The sequence below is a fragment of the Mustela erminea genome, chromosome 12, assembly GCF_009829155.1.
Source record: "Mustela erminea isolate mMusErm1 chromosome 12, mMusErm1.Pri, whole genome shotgun sequence".
Lineage (NCBI taxonomy): Eukaryota > Metazoa > Chordata > Mammalia > Carnivora > Mustelidae > Mustela > Mustela erminea.
The window spans coordinates 52,583,223-52,598,970 of NC_045625.1; the positions used below are offsets into that span (position 1 = coordinate 52,583,223).

The 15,748-nt window shown below is 35.5% G+C and overlaps 1 protein-coding gene across 6 annotated transcripts in view; it reads right to left on the bottom strand.

Annotated features, from left to right (window-relative positions):
• CCDC171 (coiled-coil domain containing 171) overlaps positions 1 to 15,748 on the bottom strand; it is a 306,243-nt gene that overhangs the window by 233,272 nt on the left and 57,223 nt on the right. The window lies entirely within an intron of this gene.

Below are 15,748 nucleotides of genomic sequence, written 5' to 3' on the forward strand. Positions count from 1 at the left end.
CTTCCACAATTTTTTTATAGAATCACAGAAAGAAGGAGCATAAGCAAAAACTGTATAATTCATAAATTAAGCAAGCCATATGTGAATAAGTAAGAAATGACTACACCTTTCCTCAAGCAAAACAGATTCCCATAATATCTCATTATAGAGTAGAGCATAAACACAAATATCCCTTCTTCTCTAGAGACCTTTGTAGATACCTCTTGCCACTAATGGCCTTCATAGTCAAGAAGCAATTTTGCTTCAGGATTCAATCACTCTGTGTTTTAAAATATGAAATTCACATAATATTTTTTACACTGACTTATTTGCCTTACTTAGATTTTGCAACCCTGTCAATCATATTTGTTAATGAGTTAATTCATCCTTAATGAGTTACTACACAGACTTTTTTTCTAGAAGGCAAACAAAGCAGTAAGTCTAAATGTGATCTTTTGGGTCTAAAGATAATTTAAATCCAAAACTATAAATTCATATTTTCAGTTAGCAGAGTATAACATCTTTAAAGGTAAAATCTGACATTTATATCCTATACTACTAGAGTATTTTGAAATAACAGGCATTCCACTGAAAGATGAAACTAGTAAATATTCATATATTATCAAATATTATAACTCGAGATTCAAAAAATCTTGTAATGAAAAATTTAAAACTAAGGAGTTATTATTACTTTTTTAGGTATAACTATAATTGGTATTGAGGTGTTTGGCTGTCTCAGTTGATAGATAATACAACTCTTGATCTCAAGGTCATGAGTTCAGCCCCACATTGGGCATAAAACCTACTTAAAAAAAATTTTTTTTAAATTGGTATTTTTTTAAACTCTTACCTTTTGAAATATATACTACAATGTTCATGTATGAAATTATATGATATCTGGATTTGCTTTAAAATAATCAAGGTGGGCATTACAAGAGGAACTTGATATTCATGAAATAATATTGGCCATTAGTTGATCATTGTTAAAGCTGAGCGATAGGCACATGCAGCTCATTTTGATATTTTCTCTACTTTCATGCATGATTTAAATTTTCCATACTGAAAGAATTTTTAAACAAAAACAAAAACAAAGGAAGTATGGTGGGAAAGTATGGTGCTGGTATCATTATTTACATAACAAAATTCTATTTTGATGACAAAAAATCATTAGAATGAATTAAGCAATTCATGGCTAAGCAGAAAAAGTCAGTGGGAAGCTGGGAGTTTAAATCAATCAATTCCTACCTATATCATTAAATATTAAGATAATCAAAGCAAATATTCCCTTCATACTCACCTCTACTTTCTCAAAACATGTTTCATACCAAATATTAGTCCCAAGGGATATGATTAGCTATGATATGAAAAGGCCATTTCATCATCATAAGTGTGTGAAAAACACAGGATTAAAGCCAAATAATTTTACTAAAGCACTTCTCAGAAAGTTAACATGATCATCTTGAAAAGGAAGAACAAAGTCGGAAGACTCACATTTCTTGATTTTAATAGTACTACAAAGCTACAATGATCAAAACACTGTGGAACTGGCAGAAGGACACACATATAGATCCATAGAAAAGAACTGGGAGTCCAGAAATAAGCCCATGTGTCAATGGTCAATAGATTTTTGACAAGAGAGCCATGACCATTCAATGAGAAAGAATCATTCTTTCACTAAGCAGTGCAGAGACAATGGGATATACACAAGCAAAAAAATAAATTTGTAAACCTCCATCACAACATATAGAAATACGAATTCAAAAGGATCAATGGCCTAAATATAAAGCTAAAAACCATGAAACTCTTAGAAGAAAACAGAATTCATGATCTCGGATTTGGCAACAGATTCTGAAATATGACACCAAAAGCATGAGCAACAAAAGAAAAAAAAATAGATAAATTAGACTTCATCAAAATTTTAAATTTTGAGCATCAAAGAACTTAATCAAAAAGTAAAAGGCAGGGGCGCCTGGGTGGCTCAGTGGGTTAAGCCACTGCCTTCGGCTCAGGTCATGATCTCAGGGTCCTGGGATCGAGTCCCGTATCGGGCTCTCTGCTCAGCAGGGAGCCTGCTTCCCTCTCTCTCTCTCTCTGCCTGCCTCTCCATCTACTTGTGATTTCTCTCTGTCAAATAAATACATTAAAAAAAAAAAAGTAAAAGGCAACCTAGAGGACAGAAGATAATCATATATCTGATAAGAGTCTAGTATGCAGAATATACAAACTCTTACAATAAAAAGATAAATAATTCATTTTTTTAAAAAAATGAGTAGAGGCACCTGGTGGCTCAGTCAGTTAAGTGCCTGCTTCCCCCCATCCCTCCTCTCACTCACTCTCTCTCTCTCAAATAAATAAATAAATAAACAAATTAGTAAAGGGCTTGAATAGACATTTCTCCAAAGAAGATACAAAAATAGCCAATAATTATATGAAATGATGGATAACATTATTAGCTATCAGAGAAATACACACCCAAACCACAAAGAGATATATCTTCACACACACTAGGCTAGTGTTTTTTTAATTTTAAAAAATAGAAAGTAGTAAGTATTGGTGAGGATGTAGAGAAATTGGAAACCTCCTACATTACTGGTGGGAATGTAAATTGGTGCCACCACTATGGAAAACAGTTTGTCAGTTTCTTAAAAAATTAAACAATTACCATATGACCATGCATTTCTACTCCTGGGTATATATTCCAGCAAAATAATAACATGTTCAAATAAAGACTTATACACAAATGTTCATATGAGCAATTTTCGTAATTGCCAAAAGGTAGAAAAAACCTAAATGTCCATCAACTGAACAAAATATGGTATATTCCTACAGTGGAATGTATTCAGCAGGAAAAAAAAGTACCACTAAATGCTATGACATAGATGAGCCTTGAAGACATATATTAAGTGAAACTAGACACAATATGACTTCATTTATATGAAATGTCCAAAACAGGCAAATCCATAGGGATAGAAAGTGTGTTAAGTGGTTGCCAGCAGCCAGGGTGGGAGGGAGGAATGAGCAGTGACTGCTAACCAACACGGAGTTTCTTACTGGGGTGATGAGAATATTCTGGAATTAGATAGTGGGAATAGTTGCATAACTTTGTGAATATACTAAAAACTACTCAAGTGTATACTTTAATAGGATGAATGTTATGATGTGTGAAATATATTTCAATAAAAGATCAAAGAATCCTGAGTGTAAGAAGGAAAACGTCAAAGTAGTGACAGCCACCTAAATCAAGCTTCTTGATAATTCACTCTAAATGCTGACTTCGAGTCCGTAGAATAAGGGATCCCTATTCATTTTAGGTCTAAAACATGGTACCTATGTTAGCACAAAAATTATTATGTTTAGCCAGATTAAAATGAGCATAACTCTAGGTAAGCCCAATACTACTTTAAAACAAACTTTTTAAATGTAAACCCTACAAAATGAAGTCCCTGATCTCAAAAAATTAAAAATGACTTCTCAGTATGCTTGCCTTAGACTCTGTAAGTCAAAAGAAGTCTAACCAGTGATAAGAAAATAACCTGTAGGCATGGAAAATAAAAAATCAGAACAAGCAAAAAGTTAAGAAAGACAAATATAGGGAAGAAACTAGTCTAACAACGTTCATTTTCTTTTCAGATTCCAAAAAGCATATGCATAAAGCTTCTCTTATCAAAATAATAGTCTTACATTTTATTAAAATACAGAATATTATCATTCCTTGATAAAAGATTCAACAATCCAAGTCTTCTTTTCATCTCTTATGTGTATGTTATGTCATATTATTTATCATTATTCACTTCAAAAGTCAAGAAGAGGTTCTGTTATTCTTTCCCTAGGCCAAAATTAAATGGGTTAAAATAATAAACCAGAGATCACATCTTTATTTTCATACCTTCCTGCTTTGCATGTAATGTCCAGAAGAAAACAACTTTATAAACTATTATTCTAAAACTATTGATTAATCAGTAAGGTCAACAACAAAATTTTCAAATCTTTAAACAAACTCCTTCCAAGAATGGGCTTTGTTGACAGACATAATTAAATTAAAGCCCTCCTAATAAATATTTTTTTAATCTTCTAGCCTGGTGAATTAATTCTTATATCCAGCAGAGGGTGCTAGCGGAACATCAAAGTGTTCACAAAAAAAAATTTTTTTTCAGTAGTACTGCCTAAGAGAGCCAGTGGAATCATAAACTGTCTCATTAGTATCCAATCATACTGTAATCAACAAAGCAAGGGCAGAAATCATAATGGGATTCAGGTTAAAATACAAAATCCAACACAAATTCATATATACCACAGGTCAATTTAAGTATATACAGGTTTGCTTGGAATACAAATATTATACTATATTATATCTGTTCCCCAACATTATGAACAAGGGAGTTCTTTGTGTAACACAAAATGAGCACATATTTTATCATTTTTTAGCTGATTTTCATCCCCTTTCCTACTGCAAAATATTGCCAAGAGATTTTTATTTCAGTAAATACTATATGTTCATCCAATTTTTTTATTTCATGATTTATATCTCATTAAATCATGTTAAGCCCAATTAGATAATCTACTCCATTTAAGAAAGGGGGCATTTATTCTTTGAAGAAGGTAATATACAGAAGGATGTCTCCTGTTCCACCCTTTGTTACTCGTCATTTTATCATAACACAGGGTATAAGCTGCCAATCCGATTCAGCAGCAAAACTAACAAAACATATCCAGACCTCGTTTGTTCCTCACGCCACATCTGCTGCCCTGGCTTCCACGGGCCTGTTCCAAAAGTTTCACAAAAGTTATGAAAACAGATGTGTATGCTGCTGAAGGACTGGGCCAAAGAACACCTCCAACGACATTATTTCCTCCTCAAAACAGAACAGATCTAGCTCAGAGGATATAAGTGAACTTAAAGGAATCGGTCAAGCAGCAAAACTTGAATACACAAAATTTAGTCCACTAAAACGCACAAGAAAACAGGGGAGGAAATATCACAGAAGTGCATCCTAGAGATTTCTCAGTAGTGTGTTACATAGCACTGTTTCCAAAACAGCTGTGCAAAGTTTACCGCAGAATGTCAACAGCTGTATAAATAGAAAGTGGCTGTTTATTTAACTGTTTTTCCAGATTTTATCACCTGATATTTCCCATCAATGGACACTTTCACAGTAACCAATATAGTAATAATCCACCCTCAGAAAGGTAATTCTAAGGAACTGAATTGTTAAAATTTAATAGTAAGTATATTTTGCTATAGGTGACTGTAAATAATTTATTATGTGTTTGTTAACAATTAATTACAATACTTATTCCTATCTGTGTGGGGGGAATAAAGAGCAGCCATTGTATTTCAAGACTGTAAAGTAAAGATCCCAAAGTATTTTTTATTATAGAACAACAACAAAAAAAAATCTTAAAGGGTCAAAGTCTCAAAGTATTTGACAAGTATCTGGACAAGAGAAGCACCATAATATCACTTCACTTAAACTGAGTCATGTATTGAAAGACAATAGCAAAGAAAATCTATGAGTCCTTTATGATTTATTATCCTGGGGGCAGCTGGTTGGCTCAGTCAGCAAGGCAGCAACTCTTGATCTTGGGATACTGAATTCAAGCCCCATGTTGGATGTATTTTAATTTAAGAATAAATAAAACTACACAGCAGTTTCAAGAAATAGTAAAATGTACCAATATTTAGAGCGGCCCATGCCCATCATCTCAGCTGTGTTTGACTTTGCAGTTAACCTCAAAGATATTCAGTGAGGGCAGCAACAACCAGGGCTTTAACAGTTTCAGAACAGACATCTGAGACAACCTGACTAGAGGTATAAACTGGAGAATACAGTGAATTTTTATTTACCAGGAATGAATAATGAAGTCTATCACCCAGACTGTAAAACAGTGTAATGGAAAAAAAGAGCTTTTATTACTATTGGGTATAATAAAAGGAACCATAAAAAATGAAAATAGGAAATTTCAGAATTTACAGGACACAAATTCTCGCCATAAATCAATTTAGCCTCTCTAAAAATTGTCTTTAGCTCTCCTGGCAACAAAAACTCCAGTATTTAACAAATTTTTTAATAAACTCCCTATTTTAAAGTCTGTTATAAACATAAATACAAAAATGTCTAATACTTCTAAGCACAACTTTATTACCCAGGTGAATTCATCATTTACCCATTTGGTAAGTAGTAATTGACACAAATAGGTGTTGAAAAATAATTCCTACAAACACATGGTGGCTTGAACAAGTGAAATCAGATGAGGCTGGCTTCACAAACAATAGGAAACGTGGTCATTTTTCTTTTCCTTTTTCACTTGAGTATAGTCTACGTACAGAGGAAAAAGCTACATTCTACCCTGCCTTCGTTACTGTAATACAGAACATGACTGACAGAAGCAATTCAGAATTTATTTGCAGCCAGTACTCTCTCCACTGTAATCTTCGCAAGATTCCTCAGTCCTTACTATTAGGTTTGCATCTTCTCTTTTCTCTTTTCTTATTGAGTTAAGCTTATTTCCCATGATAAAAAAAAAAAACCTCCCCTAGTTGTAAAAGAGGTTTATAAAAGCCACAGATATTTCTTTTTCCAGTTCACTTTTCCCTTGGTTCTGTGGTATCCAGCACCATTTTTATAAAATTGGATTGGGAGTTTGCTTTCTTTTTTTAAATCTCAGAAACCACTGATCTGTGTTAAGATGATTAAGCCACACAATGGTATACAGTTTATCAGATTTTTTAAAAATACAAATCATATATATTTATATATATGTTTATATGTATATTTACATATATTTATTATATAAATTTTATATATTTATTTATAAATACTTATTTATAAAATTATTTATGTTTATTAAAATATATATTTATATTTTTATATATTATATATTTATATATCTTATACTACACACACACACACACACACACACACACACACAAACATACAGCTTTGGTCCAGGCACATTAAGAAATCCATTTCATGAAATGCAACTGGTTTGTTTTGTTTTGTTTTTTTTAAAGATTTTATTTATTTATTTATTTATTTGACAGAGAGAGATCACAAGTAGGCAGAGAGGCAGGCAGAGAGAGAGAGAGGGGAGGAAGCAGGCTCCCTGCTGAGCAGAGAGCCCAATGTGGGACTCGATCCCAGGACCCTGAGATCATGACCCAAGCCGAAGGCAATGGCTTAACCCACTGAGCCACCCAGGCGCCCATGAAATGCAACTGTTAAAAACCTTCACTAAAATTTAAAACAATGACTGGGCTACATGTCTATTATGCTAGTTGCTTTACTCTGATATTACTGACATTAAATAATGTGTTCTATTAAATTAAAACATTAACAGTTTTCTTCTATTATCCTTACTAACATTATTATCTCATTATAAGGATCTCATATTAATCCTTATATTTCATGTATCTTATAGCAATTCTTTTTTTAAGAATACCGCTGACAGTTACTTAAGTCCCTAGAATTACTAGTAGTTAATGCTTCCATAACTAAATGCAAAACTAGCATAAAATCCTCTTTAACTTCTCTTTCACTGTGTCATCATCCGGCCAAGAGCCAAGACAAGATACATTCACTTAAATATAAAGCAAAAAATTTTTTAAGATTCTGTTTATTTGTCAGAGAGAGAGAGCACAAGCAGGGGGAGCAGCAGGCAGAGGAAGAAACAGGCTCCCCATTGAGCAAAGCACCTGATGCAGGACTCGATCCCAGGACCCTGGGATCATGACTTGAGCCGAAGGCAGATACTTAACTAACTGAGCCACCCAGGCATGCAAGGAAAAAAAAAAAAAAAGCAAAATTTTGAAAGGTGTCTACATATGAAGATTTATAAATGAGCCAGAGGACTATCAAGTCCACTTATAAAATTCCTATAAATAGAATAAAAATTGAGACTACCTAGACTACCTTTCAAAGCTTCAAATTCTCTAAAAGCAGAGACCTGGGATTACCAAAAGTAATTACAGAACAGCTAAGAAGAACCACAAAGTAAAACTAGTCTAAAACGATTTGATGTTTATAACATCAATCAATAAGAAGAGAAATTGGGGCAAATATTTTACAAAGAAAAAAATCAATATTGAGTTATCCAAAAATAAATCCTAAAGTTTAGACATTAGACATTTCCTCAATTCAGTCAAAACTGGCTTAATAAAAATTTTATCAATGAAAAAGAAATCACTGTTACCTAGTACTTCTTCAAACCTGTAAGGAATTAAAATGTGTTTAGTGATGATCATAAGGTTGCATAGCATCCTAAAAATGACTTCTGAATGAGGTTTTTAATTCTAAGTATATTTGGACTTTATTCTAATGTTTTAATGGGCCATCCATGTACAACATTTTTTTTTAAGAGACAGAGTAACATATGCTCACATATGTGCCCAAGCAAAGAAGAGGGGTGGGGGAGGGAGAGAGAGAATCTCAAGCAGGCTCCATGTCCAGAGTGGAGCCTGATGCAGGGCTCAATCTCAAGATGCTAAGATCATGACCTGAGTTGAAATCAAGAGTCCAAGCACCTCACCACATAATATTTTTAAATGATGATACATTCCTAAATTTATTGGCCTAAAAAAAGGTTCATCACAAGTGATAAATAAACTAAAAATATTATGTAGAATATAATCTAGTCTTTTATTTTTTCTCTGACTTTACATAAAATTAGGCCATGTATTTTAACAGTGTGAGTCATTTTACCTTTGCCAAGTTCATGCTTGGCATTATTATGGAGAGTTCCTATACACCCCACACCAAGTTTCCCCTATTCTTAACATCTTACATTCACATGGTACAAATAACCCATTAAAATGGACAGTGAATCATAATATGTATTTCTCCAATAACATACAAATGGCCAATTTCATTAGAGAAATGAAAGCCAAGACCAAAATGACATACCATTATACACCAACTAGGGAGGCTATCATTGAAAAACTGACTGTAACAAGTATTGGTGAGGACCTGGAGAAATTGGAACCCTCATGCATTGCTGGTGGAATGTAAAACAGTGCACCACTGTCTAAAATAGTCCGAGAGTTCCTCAAAAAATTGAACACAGGATTATCACATGACCCAGCAATTCTGCTCCTAGGTATAGACCCAAGAGAACTGAAAACATGTTCACACGAAAACCCATATACGAATGTTCAGAGGCATTATTCATAATAGCTGAAAAGTGAAAATAACACAAATGCCTATCAACTGAGAAATGGACACACAAAATGTGGTGTCTAATACAGTAGAATATTATTCAGTATTAAAAAGGAATGAAGTCCTGATACCAGATACAACATGGACATCTTGGAAACATGCTAACTGAAAAAAGTCAACCACAAAGCTCACACGTTGTATGATTACATTAATAGGAAATGTCCAGGATAGGCAAACCTATAGAGGCAGAAAGCAGATTAGCAGTTGTTTAGGGCTGAGAGAAATGGGGGAACAGGAGAGTCATGGCTAATGGTATGGGGTTTTTTCCTGAGGTGATAAAAATGTCCTAAAATTGACTGTGGTGATGGTTGCACAACTCTATGAGTACACTAAAAATCACTGAATTATACATTATAAATGGGTAAATTTACAGCATGTAAATTATATCTTAATAAAGATATTTTAATACCATCAGTATGAGAAGTTTAACCTCCAGATGCCCACCTCCACGCCAAGCAGCCAAACAACAACCGTTTCTTAACCACTACACAAACTGGAGGTTTATTATCTGGAAGATGTGAATCTGAACCAGAGGCTGCACACAGGGATACACAGAGAGGGGTGAGGGGCGAGGGGTACACAAGGCTGAAACGAGGGGAAAGTCTGGGTACCGAACAGTATGATATGCAGATTCTTTCTCCATGTCCTTCTTCTATGTTATAACCACCAAAGACAAAATAGCAAAGCACTCTGCAGAAACTACAGAAATGCAGAGAAGACCTACAGATTATGACACTCAAAACTGTGCAACGAAATATATAAATATCCTTATCATCCTACAGTAATGCTCCCTGAAGCCCCATACTTGTATTCAACTGTCTATTCCACATCTCCATGTGAATGGCTACCAGGCATGCCAACATATCATACCTAAAGCAAATTCCTGACCTCTCCCAAATCCATGCCACTTGCCTTCTTTGCCAGTTGAGTAAATGGCAATGCCATTTGCCCATTTGCTCATGGCAAAATCTTTGGCGTTATCCTTTACTGCCTCCTTTTTTCTCACAAGCCAGGTCCAACTGATCTTCAAATTCTATTGGTTCTATCTTCCAAAATACATACAAATCCAAACTCCTCTACACTATATATCTCATCAAGGTAAATATAATAGTCTCCTAAATGGTATCTTACAATCTATTCTCCAAAGAATATACAGAACGATGCTTTTAAAACAAAAAACAGGAAGCATGTCAGGCCTCCATTCAAAACCTTCCAATGGCTTTCATCTCACTCAAAGTTCTTACAATGAATTACAGAAGATCATCAAAACTGTAAAATCTGCCTACCATTCTGTCTATCCTACTAGCCTTTCCATTTCAGTCGCAATGCCCTACTTGCTATTCCTCAAACCTTCCAAGCACACTCACATCTCATGGCCTTTGCACTTTCTATAGCTTCTACCCAAAATGCTCTTCCTCCAGATATCCACATGGCTGTCCCTTTCTTTCTCTGGGTCTCTATTCAAACGCCATCTTATCAAGTCAGCCCTCTATGACCACTAACAAAAGGGTAACCCACCTGTCTCATCACTCATTACTTCCCCTAGTCTGCTTTATTTTTTATGAGTTATTTATTTATTTGAGAGAGAGTTGGAGGGAGGGACAAAGAGAGAGGGAGAGAATCACAAGCAGACTCTAGGCTGAACATGGAGCCCAACAAGGCTCGATCTCACGACCTTGAGTTCATGACCTGAGCTGAAACCAAGAGCCAGGCACTCAACGGACTGAGCCACCCAAGCACCCCAACCCTAGTCTGCTTTATTACTCTCCATAGGGCTTATCATGCTTTGTTTCATTTTTTTTTTTAAAGATTTTATTTATTTATTTGACAGAGAGAAATCACAGGTAAGCAGAGAGGCAGGCAGAGAGAGAGAGGAGGAAGCAGGCTTCTCCCGGAGCAGAGAGCCTGATGCGGGGCTCGATCACAGGACCCTGGGATCATGACCTGAGCCGAAAGCAGAGGCTTTAACCCACTGAGCCACCCAGGCGCCCCGCTTTGTTTCATTTAATGTGTGATTCTCCCTAACTAGAGCGTCAGCTTCAAGAGGGAAGAGACTTTGTTTTGTTCGCTGCTAATGCCTCAAGCACCAAAAAGTGTGCCTAATACTCTCCATAAATACTTACTGAACAAACAAATGAATACAGTAGTCATAGGAACAGGATGCTATTAAAAAAAAAAACAGTACAGAGAACAAGAGCTCTCAGAAATTAAAAATGAAAAGGAAAATATTCAATAAGAAGATTAGAAAGTCAAGAAATGTCCCAAGAAGCCACAACAAAAAGACTAAGAGAACGACAACAGAAAGGCAAAAGAAGGAAACCATCAAGCCAGTTGATCTGATACTTAAATAATTAAAGCCAGAGAGAAAGTACAATGAAAGCCCTGAGGAAAAAAATTACACAAGAGAATAACACAAAAGAATTCCTCCAAATGGGGGCACCTGGGTGGCTCAGTAGGTTAAGCCGCTGCCTTCGGCTCAGGTCATGATCTCAGGGTCCTGGGATTGAGTCCCACATCGGGCTCTCTGCTCAGCAGGGAGCCTGCTTCCCTCTCTCTCTCTCTGCCTGCCTCTCTGTCTACTTGTGATTTCTCTCTGTCAAATAAATAAAATCTTTAAAAAAAAAAGAATTCCTCCAAATGAAGGGCATGCATTTCCTAACTAAAATGGTCACCATGAATTTAAAAAGATCTATACAAAGAAACATTATTTATATTTGATGTCCTGCGATTGCAGAGTCAGTGGGAACTCTATGGCACAAATAATTTGGTGTCCTCACAAATATAAGGAAACAAGAGAGCTATAGACAAAGAATCTGTACATTAAAAGAGATTTAAGAGACATATCAACCAGAGTGCCTGGGTGGCTCAGTAGTTTGAGCAACAGACTCTTGGTTTCAGCTCCGGTGGTGATCTTGGTGTCGTGATCTCAGGATCATGAGATCGAGTCCCGTGTAGGGCTCTGAGCTCAGTATGGAGTGTGCTCTCTTTCTCTCTCTCCCTTCTCCTCTGTCCCTCTCCCTGCTTACGCACGCAATCTCTCTCTCTCTCAAATAAATAAATAAAATCTTCTTTAAAAGAGAGAGAAAAAAATATCAACCAATTGTAACGTGTAACTGGAATTCTGACTCAAACTGCATTTACACACATTTACACCATTTATATCAAATTGTGGAACAATCTGAAATTTGAATAAAGCCTGGATATTTGATTATATTAAGTGATGTTCCTGTTAATTTAGTTTTAATATTGAAAATGTGACTCTAAATAAAGATCCCTCATTTTTTTTTAAATTGTAATAAATATTTACAGTAAAATACTGTGACTGGGATTCATTTCACTATAATATGGGAGGGGGGAAAGTGAGTGGGGACATAAATGATAAAATACTGGCCATATATAGATCATTGTTGAAGCTGGTGATGGATACATTAGGTTCATTATACTATTCTGTTCACTTTTTAAAATATGTTTGTTTAAAACTTTCCATTAAAAAAAAAAGTTTGAAAAGAACAGAGGACCAAGAAAACTTACAGAGATGACAAGAATGAGGGAGGAAGATCACCATCAAAGAAACACAAACCAGAATAACATTAGGCCTCTCAACAGCAACAGAAGAGCCGGGGAATGAGGAAGGTAAGGCCTTCACATATTAAGAGAAAATGACTTTAAACTAAAATTCTATATTTGGCCAAATTATATCTACTCTAATACTTTATTCATAAAAATCACACTCAGAAACACAAGATCAGCTAAAACTGAGCTCTCATATACCCTTTCTTTAGCAGCTACTAGACTACATACACCACTGGCGTAAAAAACACACAGGGACCTAGGAAACAGGAGATCCAGCGGAGGACAATGAAGTCCCAGGTTATGGCTGAGCCATGAGCCGGAGGCCTCAAAGGGTGTGATGATTTTCTGATGAAGACCACATAAATTTGCCAAACACAGCTCTTGGAAGGCTTTATCCATTTGCCCTCTCAGCAGCAAGACCCAGGAACTTTTAACGGCTCCCTCACTGACACTGGGTGTTACCTTTTCTTTAGTCTTGGTATCATGACTGTTACAGCCTTTCTGATGGCAAGCATTTTTCATATGTTTGCTATTCATCTGAACATCTTTCACATCTTCTTTAAAGTCCTTGGTAGATTTTTTTTCATAAAGGTTTTCTCCTTTTTCTTACCAAATAGTGGGGGGAATTTGGATAAAGAGATGTAGAGACAGAGATAGATCTACATTTTGCTGTAAATATTTTTCTCATGTGTTTGTCTTATTTTATTTGAAGTGGAGAATTTACATATATATGACTTTAATTTCTCCTAGTCAAAGCATCAATCCAGTTGATCTGACACTTGAATAATAAAAGCCAGAGAGAAAGAACAGCAAAAGCCCTGAGGAAAAAAATTACACAAGAGAATAACTCAGCAAAAATCTGTTGATTTTTGCTCCTCTGCTTTTATGATTAATAATAAGTCATACTAGACTCAGAGAGCAAAAAACACAAGTTTTTTTCTTCTTTGTCAGCTTTTAATATTTTTACTCTTTTTAATCCAACTGGAACTTATTTTACAATATGATGTAAGCTGGGAATCTAATTTTATTTTAGTTAAATTGTTAACCAAATAGTTAAATAGTTATCCATGTTTCAAGATGATTGAATAATCTTTCCTATCCTCATTAATTTAAAGTGGTATCTTCATATACTAGATTTTATATATATTCTACAAGTCTACTACTGGCCTTTCAATCTGTACCATTAAAAATCTGGTCTTAGACTTACTGTACTTTTTGGCCACTCAACAATGTCTTTTCCCCTTCTTTTGGTACCAGAAACTGAATATTCTTTATAAAAATTTCTTTTGAAATGAAATCTTGCCATTTGCAATGATGTGGATGGAACTAGAGGGTATCATGTTGAGCGAAATAAATCAATCAGAGAAAGACAATTATCATGTGATCTCCCCGATTTGAGGAACTATAGAGGCAACGTGGGGTGTTTGGGGATAGGAAAAGAATAAATGAAACAAGATGGGATCGGGAGGGAGACAAACTATAAGAGAGTCTTAATCTCACAAAACAAATTGAGGGTTGGAGGAGAGGGAAAGAGAGGTGGGGTTATGGACATTGGGGAGGGTATGTGCTATGGTGAATGCTGTGAAGTGTGTAAACTTGGCGATTCCCAGACCTGTACCCCTGGGGCTAATAATATATTATATGTTAATAAAAAAATAAAAGATTAATTTAAAAAAAAAAGAAAAAATTTCTTTTGGGGGGGCTTTAATTTTAGCAGAATTGAGAGAGATTTATTTGGGGCAAACTACCTCTTTCAATTGAATATTTTCTCTTTGGGATTTGAATCCTAAAGTGACAAAAAGAATGATACCAACTGTTACTGGTAAACAAATAAAATTAAAATTACTGATATCAATTCACCCTAACTTCCTCCATCATTTCCATTCCCAAGACATCTGGGGATGCTCTGGGATTCATTTCTGAGCCTGATTCCCCAACTTTCATCCTAATCGCAAATGTGATTCCCATATTCCTCCAGTAATTCCCTACTGAAGTTAGCCAAAGTTGGTTTCTGTTGCATACAAGGAAAAAACCACCACTGATATATTACTAAGGCTTTATAATAGTTATTAATCTCTGATATAGTAAGTCTCTGCTCATTTCTCTTAAAATATTCTAGGGACGCCTGGGTAGCCCAGTTGGTTAAGTGTCAAACTCTTGGTTTCAGCTCTGGTCATGATCTCAGGGTTGTGGGATGGAGACCAACATTGGAGTTATGCTAAGAGCGGACTCTGCTTGAGATTCTCTGCCTCTCCCTCTGCCCTCCCCATTCTCAGGTGCTCGCACTCGCGCTCTCTCTCTCTCTCCCTCAAATAAATAAAATATTTTTTAAGATTTTATTTATTTGACATAGAGGGAGAGCGAGAGAGAGAACACAAGCAGGGGAAGTGGGAGAAGGAGAAGCAGGCTTCCCGCTGAGCAGGGAGCCCGACATGGGACTCCATCCCAGGACCCTGGGATCATGAGCTGAGCCGAAGGCAGACACTGAACAACTGAGCCATCTAGGTGCCCCAAATAAAATCTTTCTAAAAAGGTATGAGAGACCCTTGTGTAGTAGCTCTTTAGTCTTTCACATGAATATCTGAATCTTTATTCCCAAAATAATTCCACTGAGTTTTTTATTGGAAATATTTTAACCCATAATATAATCTAGGAAGGATTCATATCTTTTTAGTGCTGAGTGTCTCCAAAAGGTCTCACCATTTTCTTTGAAGACTCTCAGTTAAATCTGGTAACTTTTTAATGTGTCTGTAGTTAATTATATTCCTATTCTTGTCACGGTGGTGAAGAAAATTTTTTACATGTTTTATTCTCTGACTATTGCTGGAATATAAGAATGTAAATAAAATTGTTACTTTTCTTTTCTTCCTGGCCTCCTTACTGAATGTTCTTACCAGTGTCAATAATTCTAAAGTTGATTTTCTTGACTATTCACAGTATAAGTGCATCTTTCAAAAATAAGAGTCATGCCTCCTTCTTTCCAA